We start from the raw sequence: 24,049 nt of genomic DNA on the forward strand, positions 1-24,049 counted from the left end.
GTAGGGGACAGTTTACATATATGGCAGGTGAGGTGGGTGAGCTAGGTTTTGCAGGTTCCCTGTCAGTTGACTAATTTGCATGTTCCAGAGCAGAGGACTGTCCCTAGTTGTCTGATACTTGGCCCCACAGGTTACTGGGGAGGGTGTATGACAGACTTGTGAGATCTTGATAAGGGAAATGGTGTGAACTTAATCAGTTGCTTAGGAAGGGAAAGTAACTAGATTGTACAAGGCTTCAAAACTGAGTTGAAACAACATTTCAAAACAAAATAAAGTGAAAAACCTTATATTATCTGTGGTAAATTATGATAATTTATTTTTAAAAATTAATCCTATCTTGCATTTCTGAAATAACATGTATTTCTTCTCCAGATTTTTTTATTTAAAAATATTTGCCCTTTATTTTATTTTCTTGTAATTGATGTTTTGATATGAAGGTATCAATATGAGGGTTATACAGGTTTAATAAAATTGCCAGGGAAATGCTCCTTCTCCTATTCTTTGAAGTGTTTTATGTAATATGAGTATTATATTTTTTCTTAAATGCTTAAATGAGTTCCCTTATGAAGCCATTTGGGCCTGGAATTTCCTTTGTGGGAAAGTATTCTCTGAAATTTATTAGTCAAATTATTGTCTCCTCTATTTGTATTGATTTTAGTCCATTTTATGATTTTAATTATTTGTGTTATTTACAAAGCCAGTTCTTCTATAGTTTTCTCGTGTTCTACTCAGTCTACTGAAAGATGAAAATTTTGTTCACCTTAGGATGTTCTTCGTGAGTAGATTTTCCAATCTTGTTTTGACCCTACCTGTCCATCTGTTTTAAAAAAAAAAAAAAGTTTCAATATATCTAAGTGCTTCTTTTTCACCCATTTCTGACTGATGATAATGACAGATGACATTATGCATCTTGATGTCTTTTGAAGAAACAGAACAAAGGTTTACTTTATGAATATTTAACTTCTTTCACATTTATATGTTCACGTAACAAGTTGGGCTTCATGCTTTATACAATTCATTTTAAAATGTCATTGGCAAGAGTTCATATTTAAATGATACTTAAAAATGTAAAGTATTGGTATCTTATTAAAAATCATAACTCTTGCTATCTACCTACTAACATTAGTTATTACTATTTAATACATGTGAAAATTGGATGAAAGTTTTAATAATGGTTCAAGATACATATCTAGTAAGTGGACACTAGCAAATGACACAGCAAGCATTGAAACAAAGTCTGAATCAAAAACTCTGGGGATCCCTGGGTGGCTCAGCGGTTTGGCACCTGCCTTTGGCCCAGGGCGCGATCCTGGAGTCCTGGGATTGAGACCCACGTCGGACTCCCGGCATGGAGCCTGCTTCTCCCTCCTCCTGTGCCTCTCTCTCTCTATGTCTATCATAAAATAAATAAATAAATCTTAAAAAAAAAAAAAAAAAACCTCTTATGTGGGCTCCTGGGTGGCTCAGTGGTTGAGCGGCTGCCTTCAGCTCAGGTCATGATCCCCAGTCCTGGGATTCAGTCCCCCATCAGACTCCCCATGAGGAGCCTGCTTCTTGTTCTGCCTATGTCTCTGCCTATGTCTCTGCCTCTCTCTCTCTCTGTCTCTCATGAGTAAAAATAAAAATCTTTAAAAAAAAATCTTGTGTTTATCCATGAAATAACATTAAGTCACATGAACTATATGTAATCTTTAGTTGATTTTACATTTTTGAATTTTCTAAACTGATAGATAGGCTTTTAATAAATTTCTACAGCATTGGGCATTGTGCTTGATGCTTTTTTCAAGCATAAATCATCATCCATGATAAGCCAGTGCTTTGTAAAGTGCAGAATAAAATTATGATTGTGTAAATGTGCCTGGTTTATCAAAGAAGTATAAGAGACTGAAAGAGATGTTAATATTGGCAAAAAATAAAATAAAATCTAATACCTACTCACAAGTTTCTTTGAAATCCATCTTTTTCTGTTGAGAAGTGTACCTGGAGATGATTAGATGAGGCTGTAATACAAATTGGCATTACGAGGCCACCATAATTATACTTTAAACTAGTCACAGAAACATCTAGTTCTCACACCCTGTCAATTTTGTTTGACTCAGGGTTAGTCAACAAATTGAATAAAGAGGACTCAATTTCATTGTTTTGGATATTTTCACCATATAATTCACTAAAGGTCTAATTCCATTTTTCTAGCTACTTACATACATGTCAATGTGGCTGTCTTAATTTACTCTAAACTCATAACAGCCAAATCTGAGGGACATTTTGACTTTGCTAAAACTACTCCTCATAGGCATTCCTAGCTCTTGACATTTTACTTGCCAAATCTCTCCTTAAATGCCACTTCTAATCTTATATTCTTTAAACAGCTAAAGATAAAAATTTCAAAATTGAAAATTAGTCAGATAGATTAATCGTAATCTACACTCTGTAAAAGGCACTGCTGAAATTTTAATAACACAAAGAGATCAAACATTCCCTCTAAAATCTCATTCTAAAAACATATTAAACCTTTACTCTATTTTAGAACATGTTTTAATAAAAATTAACCTAGCTTACATATTTTACATTGCAATAATTTTTGATAGTCCCTAGAAAAATCAGGATAAGATTTTAATTCTAATATATTTTTCCATGCATTAGCATCTATTTACATAGAGTCTGAACTTCTCTAATTTGGTATTTTGTATAATGTTGCTTTAAATAATATTCCACTTTTCAGCAATTACCTTCTATATATTTATTGAAATTTTAGTTGAGGATGTTAGAAAATATTTTAGCTCTCATTAATAGTTCATACTCCCATGGCACTTCAATATTTACATGTGAATATATGATAGTGGAATGGCATTATGTTTTTTTCTGTTTTTTTTTTTTTAAGATTTATTTATCTATTTTATAGAGAAAGAGTGCACACGAGTGGGGGAAGGAGTATAGTGAGAAAATGTCCAAGCAATCTCTCCAAGCCCTGAGATAGGAACTCAACACAGGCTCAGTCTCACAACCCATGATATCATGACCAGAGCCAAAACCAAGAGTCGGCTGCTTAACCAATTGAACCACCAAGGTGCCTCTATGACTTGACTTTAAGTGAAAATTTTCTCAAATGTGTATCTTCTCTAAAGCATCGAAATATTTTAAGTTCTGGCTCTATGTCCCATTTTCTCTCCAATTGTTCTCACACACTGTTCAGTTGCTCCAGTTGAGCCACATCTTCATACAGTTTAGTCTTTTTCAGTTATAAAAATCCAGCAGAATATCTGTTCACATCATTCTATAAATACTAATTTCAATCAAAACTTAAGTAAAAAGTCTCCATAGTTCCAAACTAAAAACAGTTTGAAGACATTTGCAGCTTCTAAATCTTTCTTATTATGTGGAGGCAGATTCTAATTTAGAAGGCAGTACCTCTATTTCAGCTGATATATATTGCTGCCCTTAGAAGTGCAATTAAGCTGTGTTAGTGGAGAGGTCACATCAGAAATCATAGAAATTAAACATTTATAACATTGGATCAAAAATGATTTGTGCATCGCACTGATAATCCTCCATTTATACAATTACCCAGTCCTTAGATTGCTTGGGTCTTGAAACATAAAAACCATTGATAGAGCAAAAATAAGTATGAAATGAGCATTAGATGCAGTTTCTAATGAAAAATGTATTAGTCCATGCTAATGCAAGCAAATAGAAGTTAAAAAGATCGGGGTAAGCACGATCAGCTGCAAGAGCATAATCATTCATGATGCTCCTAGCAGTGGAAAAAATCAATGTTTCCCAAGGCTTGGGAATTTTAGCAAAGTGTGTGAAGTTCAAGAAGTATAGTCCATACTTTACACCAGAGCACCACTTTCTGTTCTAGATATTGCATTTTAATGGAAATATTGATAAGATAATACTTCTATCAAATAAATAACTCCATTTTCTTTCAAGTACTGACTATGTGGCATGCTAGAGATAGGGTAGTAAACCAAGAAGAAAACGTAGTTCTTCTCCTATGAACCCAGAGTCTAGTCAAAGGAGGCAGATGAAAATGAATAAATCACAACACAAGATTAAAAACTATGAGTAGATATGTATACAGAATCTTATAGCAAATAACAGAATGTCAAACCTGAATACATGAAGAAAAGGAATTATTGGAAAAGGGATCATATAGGGGTAAAGTGGCAACATTTTCTTTGAAGGCTGAGGCAGCAGCTGCCTCCCTGTTCATTCCTCTGTAGGATCTCCCTGGAAGTGAAATAGGCTGGATAAGAAGACCAAAGGTTTGATTTTACAATGCAAGGTTGCAGGCTCTCTCTGACCCTTGGGACCACATATACCTTACTCTGAAATTAACCTTCTAATAATGTATACAGGAGTCAATCACTAGGTGCATCTGTTCATTTCTCAAGGAGAAAGAAGACTTTAATTTTTCTTTGTTCCATTTTACTGTTTAAATTTGTGTAAAATTCTATACAGACTTGTCGTCACCTTCATGTTAATTTAACATGCATATGCACATCTGATAATATTTATTTTAATGTTAAATTGTTTTCCAACTTCCTTCTATACTGATATTAAGGGAGCTTTGTTGGCACGACTGTTTTATTTTGTCAACACTGGATAGTTGCATATCATGGATTTGGCAGAGCATATTTCTGCACTGGAAAGAAGATTACTAAATTCCCTTTTAGCTGTATATTTTATTTTATAGATCAGTTGCTTTCATTAAGGATTAAATTATAAACAGGATATACTAGGGTAATACATTAACTTAGTTACTAAAAATGAGAGGATTCAACATATTATGTTTTTAATTGATGCATTATTTTAATCAAAACCATCTACACAGAGCTCTCAGTTACTTCCAACATGAATTTATTATTATTATATACAATCTTCATCAACATGAAATTATACTTTCACTTCACGGAACTCTTGATAAGGGAGATATGAATTGCAGATGACTTCGTTGTTCTGAAAAACCCATGTGTACAAAAATTAAAGCTTTTCATATTTTTTAAGATTTATCTTTTATTTATTTGAATGAGAGCGAGGGGGGTGAGGAGAGAGGGGCAGAGGGAGGAAAGTCTGAAGCAGACTCTGCTGAGCACAGAGCACAACCCAGGGCTTAATCTCAGGACCCTTGGAGATCACCACCTGAGCCAAAACCAAGAGTCTGATGTTTAACCAACTGTGCCACCCAGGCGCTCCTTTAAGCTTTCTATTTTTAAAGATAGCATCAAGTGAATGTTTATTCCCCAAGACTTTTAGAGATAATCAAGTCAAAATCTTTGCTTTATTTGCCTACTAATAACCAACTGTTTTATCGTGATTGTTACCCAAACTTAATCAAGTCTCTTTGTTCAGAGACCAAATTTGAAAAAGTTTTGTCTCAAAACTTCAACATTATTATGACTTTACTCTCCTTCCCCCTGCTTTGGGGTTTACTAGGACTCTGTCAAAGTAGCAATAAGAACAGGATTGTTTCACTGACATGTTGTTTGAGTGGTATATATGCCTAAAGGCATGTATAAACTGTATTGATACATATAAATAAAAGAATAATCATATAATACAAAATCAAGATTTTAGTCCAATTAAATAAAAGTCCTGAAAACCCAAATTTATTGCCAAATTATGATTTATGTTGGCATAGTAAGCCACATAAAATAAACTGTATTTGATACTGGTAAAAATGGGGAAAAAAGTGAAATATGAAATTTTAAATCTGTATATCTGTATCTCTTTATCTATATATTTACATCTATATCCATATTAATATATTTAAATAATCCAAGCAGCAAACAAAGGGAAATGCATCTCATTACCTCTTTTCCCAAGTTGATTTGGCAAGCAAGGAAAGGCAAAGATGAATTTCTTAACTTTTAATCTTCCCCATCTCCCCTCACATGGGCCTCAGAAAAAGTTCTGTGAGAATGACAAGAAAGAAAAAAAATGAATCAGAGAGATCCTTTATTTTTTTTACTCCTAATTTGGAGTGAAGTAGATGGTTAGGTTAGGCAGAAATTGGGGAGATAGATACACAAATCCCAATTATCCTAATGACAGAAGCTACTCATACAGTTTTTATTTTTCCACAAGGCATGAAAAGCTATTCAGTGTGTGTGTGTGTGTGTGTGTGTGTGTGTGTGTGTGTGTGTCTCATTGGGAAGATAACTGGAGAGTGAAACAAAATTATCATCACCCAGAGTTAATTATCTCCTTCAGTAAACAGGAATTTAGCAAAACGGAAGTTAAATGAGAAAATATATAAACCAAAATACGCCAGAGGAATATGAAGCCTGGGGGGAAAAATACTCCAGGGACTCTGCTGAAGTTCTCTCTCCAGCTGGACATGAGCAGTGCATGGCCCCTACACATTATTATGCCACCTTTCTCCTTTCAAGATCTGTAAATGGAATGAAAATGGATGAGATGAGTTAGTGAAGAGTGGTGGCAGAGAGACAAGAAGAGAAGAATATTGCAGGACAAATGGTCACTATTAAAGTGTATCTTTAGGAGATCCTAAGTTGGAGGAAAACACAAAGCTAAGTCATGTGTTCTATATAAATGCAAGAATTATTTTCCTGTGTGTCCAAGATGGAGTAGAGAACTGGTTACAGGCCTTCACTACCTAGAAAGAAAATTATTCACTAAATAGCCAGGGCAATAAGCTTGAAGTTTCAGAATAAACAAGACACTGTTGGACCTGAAATAAATTCCAAATGAATAAAAATGGTCTTCTTTGTCACCCGTAGCTTGGAACTGTCTAGGAGAAAATATTTTGAAGGTACCTATTGTAGGTGGAGAAGACAGTTTGCAACAATAAGTGAGAAAACTCTAATAATGTTGAATTGGAATCATGTGTTTTGTGAGTCTGAGAATTATTTTGGACACTTCACAGTTATGTTAGGACAATTTAAAGAAGTATCACTTGAAGTATGCTCTTTCACTGATTGCTGTCTCACTGATGTTGAATTTACAGAAAATTTTGAAGAAGTTCATTAACCACAAAATATGGGAGTAATTTCTTTCCAAAAACAGCTAAGTTAAAAAAAAACAGCTAATTTTTAAAAATAAATTGTCTCCAGTTTAATGTAACAATTAAAAAAAAACTTAATAAATAAATAATAAAAAATAAAAGAAACAAACCTCTTCTAATTAAGTATAGGTTTATTGTGATTCACCTTCTTTAGGAAGATTTTTACAGAAAATAACTTCTAATGGGGCACTGGGTGGCTCAGTTGGTGAGTGTCTGTCCAACTCTTGGTTTCAGCTCAGATCATCATCTGAGTCATGGGGTCAAATACTTAGTTGGGCTTCAGGCTCTGGGTGGAGTGCTTGTTCCTCTTCCTCTCTATCTGCCCCTTTCCCTGCTCACATGTGTGAGCACTCTCACAGGACTCTCTCTCTTTTCCCCCCTCTTTCTCTCTGGAATAAATAAATAAAACCTTTTAAAAAAAGAAAGAAAAGAACTACTAAAAAACAGTAGTTCTTAAGTTCTTATCAAACTGAAATCATAACTCCAAACTAATACTTTCCAGTCATGAATGGACTGTCCACATATCTAAAACATTCTTAGCATCTCAAAGACATATAAACATCTTAAAATTTTTTCTGAGATCTGCTTCTCCACTACAGAGCATTCATTCAAAGTATTATACAATTTCTCCAAAGCTGCAATTTTTTAAAACATTTAGTGTTATCTTAACATAATTTTATAAATTAATATAAATTATATACTCATGCTCGTGAATAGACACAAAAAAATAGAGCAAACAGATGTTTGAGTTAAAGTACATCTGTTGGCAAGTAAAGAAATTTTATGTATGCTAAATTTCATCTGCCCCTTATTTTTCCCTTGATGGTAAATATTACAACTAAAAATGGTATTTTACCAATTAAAATGATCACCAAGAAGTGAATTTTCTACTACTATACCCTAAATGTTGCATTTATTCCATATTTTTATCTTATAAAAGACATGTGACAAAAATCATCTTGTGTATGAAAAGGGGGATTTACCTGTAAAGTCATACTTGTAATGATTAATTGTAGCTTTATAGTATTAGTAATTATTAGAAGAATTGTGTTGGGATACATTATGTCATCAACTGACTATGTTTATTGTTATTAGCAAGAAAGATACTAATTAGAATCACTTTCTAATTACATATCTGCATATTTTATATTGATATAAATAGCTGCATTATTTTCTTGACACCCCAAGAATAAAAAAGAGTCATGATTTATTGCCAGTGTGGCAACCTATAAAAAATCAGTAAAGTAAAGCTGAAGGAGCAAACCCTAAACAATAGTGCAGACATTTTAAAAAGGTGCTGCAACCTGAAGGATTAAGTGGGTGATATTTATGCAACTGACATTTCATACATTTGCATATTGTTGGCTTCTGTAATATCTAAAGAACATGTTTAAGTTGACTGAATAATTTATTAAAATAGACTAGTGGACATTTTTAATTATAGTAAATAGGGAAAAATAATTCTAACTGTAGGAAATAGGCAAAAATATCTATTGAGAATGCAAAAGATAATGATACTGTGTACAAGGAAAGAAAAGGGAAATATCTTTAATAAAAATGCTAATCTTCATAGGCTATATCTTTATTTTATTTTTAATTATATATGTCAGTATATGATGAAGAATTCCAGCTCTCTCAACTTTTGCCATACTTATCCCCAGAAACTTTTTATTCATTCAACCACTGGATGAAGTTAAAGGTACTATATTTGGAGTAAGAAAATCTAATTTCAAATATTGGAATAGAAACTTATTTTTGCATAAGTCATACACTTTGCATAAATCATCTGGCCTCCACAATTTTGTATAAAACTAGATTCATTTTTTGGCCTAAGAATTTAGGTAGTATACAAGCATAGGTATCATATTATACTACACAAACTCAGTGTACTAAAAAATTGCTTTTCTCTCCTGAGAGCTACTCATTTTTTCTCAGTGTATTTATTTTAAAAAATCAAATTTAGAAGGTACCAGCTTGTTTAATTTTTAATTAAGTGCTCTTGAAACCTATATTTCTTTTGTAAGAGGCATATTACACATCTCAAAAAATATTTTAAACTAAAATGTAAATTATATGTTATATATATATATATATATATATTAGCAAAATATAGGTAGTATGTTCAATATACTTTAAGAATTAGGTATTCATTGAAAATAATAGTGTGGCATAAAAGCATGTGACAGCTGTACATATAATCCCAACAGTGTAATTTTTAAAAAATAAGAATCTATTTCTAGTGCTTACTTCTACCTAGTATTAGTCGGGGGTTTCTTGTATATAACAAATAGGATGGTCTTTAAAGACGTCCTTACTACTTAACTTTTTATCCCTTCTATAAGAAAATGAGTTCTTTTTCTAGATGAAATCTTATAAATCATGTATCTTGAATTTAAGAAGTCTCTTTCCCATGCTATCATCAACTCTATAATTTCTAATAAGAACATTCCCCTATCAAAGCTTTTATTCATAACATAAAGTACTATATATTTGATATATGTCTCAAATATTTTTTCTTGGATTTTTTAATTCTGAAGGAAAGGGCAGTACAAAGAATCTATTCACAATTTCACTGTTATTTTTATGTAGGTATATTTATGTATGTCTTTTTGCACACTTAGTCAGTCATAAGTGCTGATATCTGGATCTTTGGGAAACACTTCTGTGTCAAGTTGAACGTACAAATATTTATTAAGATCAATACCTCTGGAAGGGACTTGAGCAAACAGGATGGGGCAGAGAGAAAATGAGCACAGTGCAGGTGCAACAGCTTCTGCTAACCTCACTTAAACTTGTGGAGGTAAAAGGGCCCCTCAGTCATTGGATAGGGGAAATCCTTAAAAAGATGTGATGTGACATCAGGCATGGTGGCATCTGCAGTGAAGGCAATTTCTGAGGTGCTGATAGCTATAAAATGTCTGCTGACAGTACTCTCAGCAATTAGGATAAGTCTTTCTTTGAATGGGGACCAAGGTGACACATTTGCACTACACAGAGTGTTGCAAAGCACATAGCAGAAAAGTTGACATTGGCATCAGGTTGCTTCTTCTGTATTATTGATAGGTATAGATGTGTGTGAATGTATGTGGTGAGTGTGTGTCAAAAATTTTTTCTACAAAAGTATTCTTCATTAAATCATTTTAGATATAATCATCTTGGGAAGATGAGAAGTAAGTTTTAGTAATTGATATTTATGACTTTCTGCTTATTAAATATTAACATTTAAAGTTTGTTTTTTACTTAAATTTTTTAAATCTGTTTATTTGAGAAAGAGAGCATGAGTCGAGGGGGGAGGGGCAGAAGGAGAGGGAGAAACAAACTCCCTCCTGAGAAGGGGGCCCATGGCCAGGCTTGATCCTAGGACCCTGAGATCATGACCTGAGCTGAAGGCAGACCTTAACCAACTGAGCCACCCCTACTTAAATCTTTTTTATATGTATTTTCCAACTGTTTTCTTTCTGAGTTTGTATAAAATTAGGATTGATTCTTCCCTATATATTTAAAAGAACACAACATTAAGACAGTGTGGTGGTATTGTCTTTGAAAAGGCATTTCAAATTATTGATTCAATTTTTTAAAGTTTATAGCAACATTTTAGTTTCTCATTTTTTACTTCTATTTGATTTTTTATATTTTCTTAGGAATTTGTTGATTTTATCTACATTTGTAAATGTAATCATAAGTTCTGTATAATAGTCTCTGATTATCTTTTGCATAGTGATATGTGTTTGAAATCACAAAGCAATGCTTTTTTATTTTTATGGATCTTAAAATTTATAACTGTGGGACCCTGAGTCTCTACTAGATGGTCACAAAGTCAAACTTTTAAAATAGTAATGTGAAGAATTACTGGCCTTTCTCATTTTGTTGATATTTTTACTGCTTATGCAAAAATGTAATGGGTACCTTCTTATGTATATGTATGTATATAATATATATTCTATATTTTTATTTATGTAGCATATATAATATACATTCACTTAATATTCTTTTGAAACAGAAACAAATATTACTTTAAAATATCTGTATGGAATACACATTTTTTAAAAGATTTTATTTTTATTTGAGAGAGAAAGAGATAGCAACAGATATAGACAGAACATAAGAGGGGAGAATAGGGAGAAGCAGGCTCCCTGCTAAGCAGAAAGCCCCAAAGGGCACAATATCAGGACCCTGGGATCATGACCAAGCCAAAGGCAGACGCTTAACCAACTGAGCCACCCAAGCATCCCTGAATACACATTTTGTATTAATATCTTTAAATATCAAACTGTTTTGTTTTGTTATTTTAAATATCAAACTTTTAATATATTTTTACTTTAAAATATTCTGTAAGGAAATGTGCTTTTGTTGCATACAAAGTTATAGTAGTTCTCTCCAGGGAAAGTACATAAGACATTGTTTGAGTTGCAAACTCAAACGCGTTCCCCTTCCCCCGACCCATGGCCAGCTGTTTTTATTCAAAAAACAACTTGACAAAAACTATGATCATTCATTTGTGAATCTTCCGCAGACATTTCCTTAAATGTGAACAAGGTGAAACTGTCACTTCATGAAAAACAACCACAATGTTTGTTGCCAACAATAATTTGGGAGTGTTCAAGCTTCTCAATACTTAACTTTTCTGAGAGTGATATTAATAAATGTGATTTTTGATAATGTTTAATGCATTACAGAATGTAATGTACAAATATTTTAGATATCTGCTAACTTAGCAAACCATATTTTTACCTCAACTTTAATAAAACTCAAAATAAGATGTGAAATTGTAGTTAGAAACTATAGATGTTTTTCTTAGATGAACCTAGATTTTAATCAAATATAATTTACACGTTATTTTTTGGGTAAAGTTTAATTGATTAAAATCTTGGTTCATCTGTGGGAAAAAAGTACTGTTGATGTTTTAATTAACCAATCAACTGGATAGAATGGACATCTATAAAATACTTATCCAACAACAGCAGATAGAACATTCTTCTCAAGCTCATAAGGAACATTCATCAAAGTAACACCACACTCTGGGTCATAAAACACACCTTACCAAGTTTGAAAGAATAGAAATAATACAATCTTCTCTCAGACCATTATACAATTATACTAGAAATTGATAATCCAAAAATAATAGGAACATTCTCAATTTCTTGAAGATTAAACCACACTCCTCTAAATAACAGAGGTGTAAAGGAATAAATCTCAAGACAAATTACAAACGTTTTGAACTAAATGAAAATAAAAACATAATTTGTCAAAATTTTTGGGATTCAGAGAAAGCGCTACTTAGAGGGAAATTTATAGCATTAAATACAAATACTAGAAAAGAAGGATGTAAAATCAATAAGCTAAGCCTCCACTTATGTAAGTCGAAGAATAAGTTATGTTCAAAGTATTCAGAAAAGAATTGAAATTAGAGTGGAAATCAATAAATATATAAATAATGGTAAGAAAATCAAAATTTTCCCACTAACATCAGGAATAAGGCAAGGACATTTCATCTCACCGTTTCTTTTCGACATCATACTAAAAATCTTGGCTAATGTAATAAGGAGAGAAAAAGAAATAAAATATATGCTGAATGGGAGGGAAGAAATAAACTGTCTTTGTTTATAGATAAATAATTCTCTACGTAGAAAAGCCAAGAGAATCAATTTAAAAACTATTCATACTAATAAATGATTACAGTATAGCTGCAGGATAAAATTCATATACAGAAGTCAAACCACTTTATTCTATACCAATAATGAACAAGTGGAATTTGAAATTGAAAACACAATAATGCTATTTACGGTGGCACTCGAAAAAAAAAAAAAAAAGAAAGATGTAAGTATATATCTAAAAAAAATTACAGAATCTATATGAGGAAAACTCTAAAATTCTGATGAGATTCAAAGAAGAACTAAATAGATATTTCATGATTATGGATAGGAAAACTCAACATTGTCAAGATGAAAGTTTTCCCAACTTGATCTATAGATTCAATGCAATTCCATTCAAAATCCTAGAAAAGTTATTTTGTGAATATTGACAAACTGATTTTAAAGTTTATATGGGGAGGCAAGACTCAGAATAGCCCACACTATGAAAGGGAAGTGACACAACCCAACTTTGACTAATTATAAAGCTACAAGAATGAAGGAAATGTGATATTGCTGAAAGAATAAACAAATAGATAATGGAGCAAAGAGCTAAGGAATGGGTCCACATAAATATAGTCCACTGATCTTTAATAAAGGAGGAATAGCAATACAATGGAGGAAAGATAATCTTTTCAACAAATGGTGCTAGAAAAAAAAGTAAATCTAGACAGAATTTTTGTACTTTTATAAAAATGAACTCAAAATGCATCACAGAATTTAACACATAACTCCAGAACCTAAAACTCCTTGAAGAAAACATAAGAGAAAATCTAGATGACCTTGAGTTTTCTGATGCCTTTTTTTCAGATATAATACCCTGAAGCATGATCCATGGATCATGGATAAACCTGACTTCATTAAAATTAAAGCCTTGAGCTCCATGAAAAATACTGTTAAAAGAATAAAAATACACTCCACAGTGGGAGAAAATATTTGCATAATATATATCTGATAAGGAACTGTTATCCAAAGTATTTCATGGTATTTTTCTTTTACTATCTGTTTTGTAACTCTCTACACCTATGATATTTACCTACTGATTTGCATACAATATATTCAATAAATATTTATTTCATTTCCTGATTTGATGATTTATGAGATTTAAAAAAAAATATTTTATTTATTTATTCATGAGAGACACAGAGAGAGGTAGAGATATAGGCAAGGGAGATGCACACTCCCTAAGGGGAGCCTGATGTGGGACTCGATCCCAGAACCCCAGGATCACACCCTGACCCAAAGGCAGACACTCAACCACTGAGCCACCCAAGTACCCTTTATGAGTGTTTTTTGATGGAAAAAATGATACATATGGATGATACACTATGCCATAAAAGATAATGTCTTAGGTCTTCTGTGGAATCATAGCCTCAGTTACATCTAGACATTTTAGCAACAGCAAATAATAGTAGCACCAGATAATGTATTAAGTAAATGTTATTGCTAATTTTAAGTAATGTTTACTGTAGATCAAGGCATAGAATTTAATAGGAAATATTCACAAATGAAGCTTTATATTAGAAAATTAGAAGGCATTCTTTCAATAATGAAAAAAATAATTAAATAGGTTTGTGAATGGATAGAAAACATATACAAATCTACCTTTAGGAGAGGAGCAGTAAAAAAAAAAAAAAAAGGAGAGGAGCAGTAGCTTATGTTAAGTACTGCAAATTAATGTAAACATATTAAATTAGGGACACCTGTGTGGCTCAGTGGTTGAGTGTCTGCCTTTGGCTTAGGGCATGATCCTGGTCAGGGGATTAAGTCCTGATTGGACTCCCTTCATGGAGCCTGCTTCTCTTCTGTCTGTGTCTTTGCCTCTCTCTCTATCTGTATCTCTCATGAATAAATAAATAAAATCTTTAATATAAATTAATTAATTAAGCAAATACGACATAATAAATTTTTGCTTAGCAGTACTGATATATTTATTAATTAAAAGCAACATTTTCTCTCTCCCTCCCCTGTCTCGCTCCTTCCTTCCTTCATTTCTTCCTCTCTTGAATTCCTACACCATGATCTCTCAAAGAAAGTACCTGGGATACTCTACCACAAATGTTTATCCATATACCTCAAGTAGAGAAAATTTAAAAATTGAGAATAATAAACTTTACCAACAGCATTATCTATAAATATAAAATACTATTTGTAAGTATATGTAACCATAAAATTTATGCTATTTGCATATTTAAAATGGGTAATATTACACATAAAGTAATTTGTTAAGCATTATTTATTGCCTACAATTCAGAGTCATAGTTATGCTGGAAGTACATTTAAGTATTTTCCTATCTGAAGAAAAGATAATAGACAAAATGAATTCTTTAAATCACTTCCTAACCTATGATTCTAATTAAATATCACTCAATAAACTAAATTAAAAGTCAGGCCATTATCAGAAACTTCAGTTATTTTATCTGTCCCTAGGCACTGCAATTGCCAGTAAAACCAATATCTTTGATTGTTTTAAATACAAATTAAAGCAATATGCCTGAATATGATTATTAAACTATAGTTTTTAAAAAGGCATCTGCAGTATGTGAAATTAAGTGATTTAAACAATACAAAGGGATTTTTCTTTTCAACTGACAAAAGATCATATTACAACACAGGTTGCTTAGAATAATGTGAATTTGAATTATCACTGTTACTATTAGTAGTTACCAAAAACCTTTCTTTACTTCCTTAGCTATCACAAACCACATGTATCATATCAAATGGCACAAAAGCTAAATTGATTTTCTTAAGTTTCTATTATCTTCTACAACACAGCCATAATATAGAATGATTGATTTTTATTACATTAATTCAGTGTAATGGCATTAAAGTTAAATAAGCAGCCAGGATTAAAAAGGATAATTTCTAACTGTTTCCTATTAACTTCAAGTCTATCATTTTTCTCTGTGATTGTTCAAAGTATGACTGATGAAGTCGTTGAAAAGATCCTTTCTCTAAAGTAGACAATGAAACATAACAATGTAATGTTGAGATATAAAAGCTAGAAAGGGATTCTCCATAGAAAAAATTGAGACAAACAGTAGAGTTTTTAAAGTTTAATTTTAGGTACTATGAATGAACCATATGTTCTCATCTTCAGCATCTGTTAGTTATGGTGATCAGGTTAAGTATTTTTTCAATAAGTGAAAATATTTTGAATTGCTGCTTTTTTAAGTAGGTGGAGGCCATGCAATAAATTAAAACTAAACGGAATGTGTTGTTGTTTTGCTTTGAAGATCTTGGTTAGGGATTCCTGAAATTTGTGATTTGTAGCTCATAAGAACAACAACGACAACAAAAACTCTTAAGAAAGCTCATAAACTTTGGATTTCTTAACATTTTCTAACCTGTTCTAAGGGATGCTAAAAAATGCTTAAGTTTAAAATACATATTTTCATTACGAACCCTCAACAAGCAGAATAAAATCATTTCAGATAACATTTATAACTGTGATTTAGCATTTCAGTATTTTGAAATTTCACACAGGTCATTCAAACTGCTAGGCATCAGAGTGCACTTTCTGACAGTGTAATTAAAGGAGTATCTTCACTCTTCTGGTGGTTGTAAATTTACATTTACCATGAAGCACACCCGAAGAATTCTCCATTGATTTGTGGAGCTAATGAATAAAGAGGATCCTTTTGAGTTCCCTACAGCTGATGAAAAAACTTCAGGACAGTTGGAAACCTCCTGAGACACTTAAATATTCCAATGAGTGGTAGTTTGCAGAGTATACTCTGACACCTGTGGAGGTTTCTTAGGACAGTGAGGAGGGGGTTCAGTGTAAATGAACAGGGATTGTGATGGTTGAAGAGGTCTTCTCATTTTATGGATAATTAGTATTTACGATGAACCATACTTTTTGCTTATGTGAGCTATTCTGATATTCTTCAATGCTAGTTGTGTAGAAATACATAGACTTTGGATTGGATAGTTTTCTCAAGATTATATTTTTGGAAAATCGATGATTCAAAATTTGTACCTATGAGTATGAAGAAGTTCATATGCATGGCAAAACAAATCTCTTTAATGATGCCTATAGGACAAACATTTTGTTTGTTACTTTACAGAGTAGTTGCTTATAAAACCGCATATGTTGTTTATGATTGTGATTTTGTATAAGAGTATAAAAAAATGATATAATGTTGAAGTATTATTTAAAATAATAAGAGAGAGACAGCAATATAAACTCTAGGGCTTTCTACTTTTTGGTGTCCCTGTTGGAGAAACTTTATTTCCCATAAACTCACCAGGCTGCTTTTCTCCATGTTATCACCAAAGCAGCTAAGCTCTAATAAAGAAAACTCCGTAACAAAGCAAATGGGCCCTATTCTAAATTTATAACTCTCTATTTCAGTCTTCCTTATTATGGTCCAGAAAGAATGCAAATATAATCTTACCTCAAATGATGTTTTGTAAGTATTCTTAATTTTTCTTACAAGTGCATATTATTACATTTTTGTTGGAAAGGATTAAAATGGCACAGAAACATAAGAAATGGTAATTTAGCACTTAGATTTAGCGCTTATACCATGTGCAAGATCATGTCATAGGAGTTACAGGACAGCAGGGAACACAGGCATTCATCAAAACTATCATTTACACGAGTTTAAATTACAAACTATGATACGTTTTTCAATAAGAGGTACCTGATACCATGAAATGAGTCAGTCCTTGTTGGAGCCATCAGGGGAAATTTCCCAAAGAAATGAAGGGCTTGCTGAGATCTCAGAATGAAAAATAATTAAGTGAAGGGGTCACTATGCAAAGTGGCTCTGGAATATAAGGAGAAGAACCCATAAGGAAACACTGTAAGAATGTCATTGGAGCTAGGACTAGAAAAGAAGGGTGTTAGTCCAGGACCAGATAGCTTTGGTTCACTAAATTGTTCTTGGACACATAATAAAAGAAGGAATTTTTCACTTGTTCAAAATAGGGAAACCTGTGCTTAATATTGTGTTCTGATGCAATTGTGTCAACCTCTGTCTCCTCAGCGCAAGAAGGCTGCCCTCTTGTGCTGATGCTCTAGTCACAGTGCCAACCTGGGCAAAGCCAGCTACATTCGGATATCATCCATAATGCTTCTCTTCATTCAAAGGTGGAATGTCCTCCAACTTCTACGTGCTTTTGCTGATGCTCTTGTGCCTTCAGTTTGTTTTAAATTTTTTTCCTTGGATTTTCTCTTTTTTTTTTTTTTTCACTGGCAGGAATGTAAGTGCAAAAAGGAACAGATCAATCTATCATCTATCTATCTATCTATCTATCATCTATCATCTATCTATCATCTATCTATCTATCTATCTATCTATCTATCTATCTATCTACCTACCTATCTATCATCTATCATCATAAAATTTTCCCTTTTGTCTCTGTTTTTAGGCTTTCTCTTCTAGACCCTATAAATAACCAAGCTCAACTTCAGATCTGAGGATACACAGTAACTACCAACATACAAAATTTTGTTTTTAAATATAAATTAGAATGTCCACATGATATTTGAATCATCTGAAATAAAATATCTGGACTATTTGAAATAAAATATCTGAACTCAAGGCTGTGATTTTGAGCCCCATATAGGGTGAGAGATTACTTAAATATTTTTTTAAGATAAACATTAGGGGTGTCTGGGTTCATTTAAATGTGTGGTTCTTCATTTCAGCACAGGTCATAATCTCTAGGTTGTGAGACTAAGCCCTGAGTCAGGCTTCATGCTGGGCATGGAGCCTACTTAAGATTCTCTCTCTCCCTCTCCTTTTACCCCTCTTCCTCACACTCTGTCTCTAAAAATAAAAAAAAATAATAATAATAATCTGGTAACATTTCTTCAATGATATGGAATACACTAATTTCTGAAGTATACTGAAAGAACAGGAAATGGAAGGTGAAACTAAAATAAGAATAACTTCAACTGATTAGCAAAGTACTTCTTTGCCAAGCAGCAGTACACTGTTTTTATTTTGTAAGCTTCTTTCCACTAATTTTTGAAATTACTTATTACCCTTATTCAGCCAAATATGCATTTAGTTAAAGGTGATTAACAAATGCATGAGTGGCTGAGTGCTTTCCCTTCTCCTGCTTCTGAGAGTAGAATTTACTTCTGTGTATTTCATGCTTTGCGTATATACTCAAAAGATAAGTTTTCGGTTTATATTTAGGGATTTTCACATACCAGAGAAATTTAGAGTAAATCTATACAGACCACCAAACTGAAAAATCATATTTACTTATGTTCTGGATTTCTGATTCTTATTTCATATGAGTATCAATGAGAGTACAGCTTAAATTCCAGGAAAAATTAGTTGTAAATATCTATTTTTATTTCATTCAGAGTTCTCAGAATGGCCCAGAGTGTTTACACATTCATCAATACAATTCAACATTGCTGAAATGTCCTTTTGAAGTCCCTGACATATGAATGATATTAGTCTATTAATATTTTGTTTTTAATGAAAAGTGGTATTAGTTATATTTGCTATGTAATACAATACCACCAATTTTGTGGCGTAAAACAAAATTTACATTCTGTGGGACAGAAGGTTGGACATTACTTTGCTGGGTCCTCTATCCAGGCAGGGTCTTCCCAAATCTTCAATGAAAGGTAATAGTAAGTCAGCAATCTCATTGGGGGCTCAGGGTCCTCTTCCAAGTTCACCAGTTATTGTAAGTTTCTAGAAGTTGGAGAACTGAAGCTCTCAGCTTCTGGAGATCACCTCTTCTTTCCTGCCACATGGCCCTCTCCATACCATGACAATTTGTTCTTTCAAGGTCAAGACTAGTGACAGTTACTTCCTGTCTTTTACCTCTAGAGTTTCTTTTACAGGGTTCACCTGATTGTGTCAAAACCACAATCAGAGATTACTTCTCTGTTGATTAACTCAGAGTCAACTGATGAGAGATCTTAATTACATCTGCAAAATCCACTTAACTTTACCATATAATGTAATTTAGGCAAAGGAAGGCTATGACATATTTACAGGTCCAGCCTATACTTAGCAGAAGGGAATTATACAGGATGTGTATTCAGGGGACAGAAATGTTTGCTGTCATCTTACAATTCTGCCTACCATGTAAGTTTAAAAGAAAATTTTTAAATGACAAGATTAAGATTATTGTTCCAGAAAGTGTGCAAATCAAACATAGTGTTTATTTTATATATGATACACTGTTGTTTCTAAAATATGGTGGTCAATTAAACATTTAATATTTTTCATGTGAAATGACATGCAGTTCCTCCAACAGATAAAATAAATTGCAGGTTTAGGTAGGGGGAACGAAATTAAGTCAAAACACTGCTTTCTCATACTGTTTCAATCTGTTAACAATTTGCTAAGGACTTTTAAAGCTTCTACATGAGAAGGAAGGTATTTATTGAATGCAGCTAGAATTAACTGCATTTAGTAAGCTGTGATTTATAATGTTACCAAATTCTCTTCCATTGTCTACTAAGAAATGCCCTGAAGGTAGAAGAAGAATCCTAAATTAACTTTTCTGTCACATGAAGTACACTTACTAGTCTCACCCTATTTCAACAATATTTGGGAGCTCTATCATTTGTTTTTCACTACTTGGTCAAAACTAAATAGCAAATAACTAATGTGGTCTCTAGTTTTCTGATTCATCATTGCCATTACCAAATTAAGTTTCATCACTTACATGTACTTGGATCTGTTGCACTTTAGAACATGGTTATATTTCTTTTTTACAGAATTCAGTGTCTTAGAAGGACTGTTATTATTTAAACTGTTTATATGAGGATTGAAAATACATTAAAAATGTTCTTCAATTTTAGAGAGATTAATACAGCTCAATTCTACCACCATTGTTTGTTTGTTTGTTTGTTTTTTAAGATGTCTTGATAGGTGCAAATCATAAAAGGAAAATTATGATACAGAAATGATCTGTAATAATATTCACTCCATTGTAAGAGTTCATCTTGCTAAACAGCTTCTCATTAAGTAAATCAAGCATTCGGGGGCATCACTATAATTATATGTTCCTTAATGTTAAATTTATTCAATATCTATTTTTCAATTAGCTGGATGGAATTTTGTCTTCCGATACTTAACATGCATATGGTGCATACTGCTGTGTGAAACCTAAATCCTTCGGTTTTGCTTTACATGATTAACATTTCACCCAGCTTAATCTGTATATTTGATTTTAAACTTCTGGGATGGTCTGTGATGCATGCTTTGAATGAAAAAACAACAGCCTCAACTCTGAGAAGATGATTCTGTTATGGTCTTACTAGCAGAACTGATCCATCTGCTCTCAATTTCTTGCACTTTACAATTCACTTGTATATGTGTATGTGTGTGTTTCATTCACATTCTGGCTTCTGCAAAAAAGCTTTGGTTACCTTTCAAACACAGTAAGAGATGCCATCAGTTTATTCATCTGTTCCTCCATGTAGAAGATGGAGAAAGTGACTGAAGAAAGTAATTACAAATTTCTATTTCTGGGGCACCTGGGTGGCTCAGTGGCTGAGTGTCTGCTTTTCGCTCAGGTCATGATCCCAGGGTCCTGGAATGGAGTCCCACATCAGGCTCCCCATGGGGAGACTGCTTCTCCCTCTGCCTATGTCTTTGCCTCTCTCTCTCTCTCTCTGTGTGTGTGTGTCTCTCATGAACAAATAAATAAAATCTTTAAAAATTTTTCTATTTCTGAAAACTTCCTACAACTGTATTGAATGAAACAAAATCAGAATAAGTACAAAAACAGTGTCAACTGTAGTATTTACAGAGGGTGTGTGGGCAGGCGGATTTAATGACCATACTATATAAGAGTATGTTTTATTAGGTTAAAATTTCAACACAATTCAAAAATCTACTTGTCCTTGCATTTATTCTTTATCTCTTCTTTTACAAGTACAGCACAGGAACTGTGTACCTGTTGTCAAAACATTCTATGCAATTTTTAAGCAAGAATAATTCTAAGTAACCAGAATTTTAATTTAGTTTTTAATATTCTTTACTGCAAAACTCACGAGAGAATAGAGTCCATGTTTCCAATAGTAAAACGTGGGCTGTTCTTAGGGAAATATTTTATTTCCTCAATTCCCTGTCCCTCTCTCCCAAAGCCAGTTGCTGGTCCGTTTGAGAATATGGTATATACTAGCAGCCTATATCCTTGCAAAAGTACATAATAACCTCCCACCAACTTGAAAAACCGTACACATTTTTATAACTCCTGATGCTGATGATGAGCTGTTACTTTTTTCACAACCTTAAAAAGATTTTCAGTTTCTTCTGAACCAACGCCATCTTCAGATGTGAGTATAACATCACCATGGATGGCCTTGTGAGCATAAGATAATACACTATGTCCATGGATGGAGGATTTATTATTCACTTAAACAGCTATGTGTGCAACATGTACAGTGTATTTAGCACTACGTCAGTGTCTGCTGTTAAAAAACAACATTCAGTAAAAATATGTTCAGGATAAATGGCTATTATGGAAATGAAAATCAAAGTCACAATGAAATATTGCTATATAGCCATCAAAGTGGCTAAAATTTTTTTAAGAAGTGCTATTACACCGAGGTTTTTTGGGTTTAAAGACTCTGAACCCCAGAAAGCTAAAGGCAAAGCCCAAGCAGCCAACTACTCTTTCAAACTCTTCTCACACTATAGCATTTATTCAAACTAACTTGTGAAGCAGCCTCAGGGAGGCCAATTTCACCCAAAAGGGACTCTTTGAGAAAATGAGGAGTTACTTTTAGTGGAACATCAGTGTTCCTTCAGACATAAATATAAATGAAGTTAAAAGCCATACCAAGGTAAGCTATAGGTGATACCTAAACATTTGGCATATCCCAGTTGTAACCTTAAACCGTACTGCTCAATTTTTAAATTATGTGCAAGAAAAAAAAGTTAATCCAAAAGAATGAAAATATTCATGTACCACAGATTTCAGAAAAATAGTTAACATATCTGCAGTAGAAATCTGGCATAGACTTGTTATACAATGACGATTATTATTTTGTGATCGTGGGTTGCGAGGTGTTTACTTAAATGCAAGCTTATGGATAGGGACTACCTCTTACTCTCACTCCATTATTAAGTCTGACTTCTTTGTGGACCTTTGTGTTTAACTCAGTACAATATCAAATTGCAGATCAATGTAATGGGTCTCAACCTTTTTATGCAGTCTTACCAACAATTATGCTGTAAATATGATCACATAATAAATAGAATGATGTTCTTTAGCACCATCTAGCTTACTTTTTGAGCAATTCACATGATGAAATTTATCTTTTATAACAACTGGTAATGACAATTTTAGACAGTATAGCTATGAAGGTCTATGAAGATAGGTCAAAATGACTACAAGTATTAATGTCATTTAAAAAAATTACTTTATGCACACTGTTGCTTTCTCATAGCATTAGGGATTTGTCTTTTTGTGCTGTCACTATGTCTTAAGAAATCATTTTCTTTGTGCTAATTGCCAGAAGTGCTTCATTTAAGTGGGAACATTTCACTTAATTGCTCTTCAGTTGCTGATAATCTTTAGAACTAATGTATTTTTTATAAATGGAGATTGAAGGCACTTTGTAAAAATAATTTATTAAGACTTACTTTATGTCATGAAATACAAGTTATTGTCATTGCCTTGAGAAAAAGAGCAAAGTCACATACAAAGTAGAGAAACAAAATTTGTTGTTTAAATAAGTCAATATGTTGACTTATACTTAGCTGATAAACACAGTTAATCATGGGAAAATAATATATATTTTTAAACAAATACCTCTGGAAGGGAATATTTTGATCAATTTCTGATTATGATACATTAGGTTATTTGATATTTCCTAGAAGTTTGCTTTTCTGTGCCACCATTTTAAATTTATCTATTCTGCTTGAGGTTGGCACTCTTCAATTTCCTTTACAATAGCTGCAAGTTACCATTTGATTTATGCCTTCCCATCCCAGCAAATCTATCTAGGAGAAAGCACAGAATTCTGATAAATGCAACATCTACACTAGTGTAACGTATTGTATAAAAACACTTGATGCATGTTAGTTAGGAAAAACATTAAAGCAACTGGAATTTCAATACTAAGGTTTAAAGAGTAATAACTCAAGCAAATATAAAAATATTTTAATATATTATATTTATAACCATATAATTAGGTTACCTTATGTTAGATAAATGAAATAAAATGGGTCTAAAATAATCCATCAGTATTAGAAGTTGCATAATATTTGTTAAAATGAGTACATTTTACAAATTTCTCATTGAAAAAAAATATTCCTAATATACCTGGCTTGAATTGAAACTTTGAATTAAATATAATGGTGTTGGGACACCTGGGTGGCTCAGTGGTTGAGCCTTTAGCTCAGGGCATGATCCCAATCCTGGGATCATGTCCCACATCGGGCTCCCT

This window comes from Vulpes lagopus, chromosome 16 (genome assembly GCF_018345385.1).
Source record: "Vulpes lagopus strain Blue_001 chromosome 16, ASM1834538v1, whole genome shotgun sequence".
In the NCBI taxonomy this organism is placed as follows: Eukaryota; Metazoa; Chordata; class Mammalia; order Carnivora; family Canidae; genus Vulpes; species Vulpes lagopus.